The sequence below is a fragment of the Otolemur garnettii genome, unplaced genomic scaffold (assembly GCF_000181295.1).
Source record: "Otolemur garnettii isolate 467f Iridium unplaced genomic scaffold, OtoGar3 scaffold00167, whole genome shotgun sequence".
NCBI lineage: Eukaryota > Metazoa > Chordata > Mammalia > Primates > Galagidae > Otolemur > Otolemur garnettii.
The window spans coordinates 2,342,431-2,343,111 of NW_003852562.1; positions in this window are offsets into that span (position 1 = coordinate 2,342,431).

Below are 681 nucleotides of genomic sequence, written 5' to 3' on the forward strand. Positions count from 1 at the left end.
AACCGAGGAGAAGAGAGAATTTCAGAGCTTGAAGACAAGGCCCTTGAGATAACCTAGTCATTCAAAGAGGCAGAGGAGAGTATAAAAAAGTCCAACCAACCTCTGAGAGATATATAGGACTATGTGAAGCAAACTAATATTCAAATTGTAGGTCTCTGTAAGGGATAAAAAGAAAGAGCTAAAAGCATGAAAAACTATTTAGAAATTATTGATGAAAACTTCCCTTATATTTCCAGAATTCAGACATAAAGACAGAAAATGAATATCAAACACTGGGAAGATTTATAGCAAATCTTATTTTTAAAAAATGGAACATGAGGTATAACAAAGCAATAAGGATGACAAAGCATATAACAGGATGAGCAGACTAATATCCTAAACACCAGTACTATCAATTAGCATTAATAAATTAAACGCTACTCTCAAAAGACATAGGCTGGCTGAACTGATGCAAAAAACACAACCCAGGTATCTTCTGCCTCTAGAAAACACATCTAAACCACAAGGATGCACATAGAATCTATATGAAAGGAAGGGAAAAAATATTCCATTCAAGTGGAAATCAAAAGAGAGAAGGTATAGACATTCTCACATCAGATAAAATTCACTGAAAGCTAAGAGAGGTAAAGAAAAACAAAGAGGGTCATTGCATAATGGTGAAGGGAGCAACTCAACAAGAAA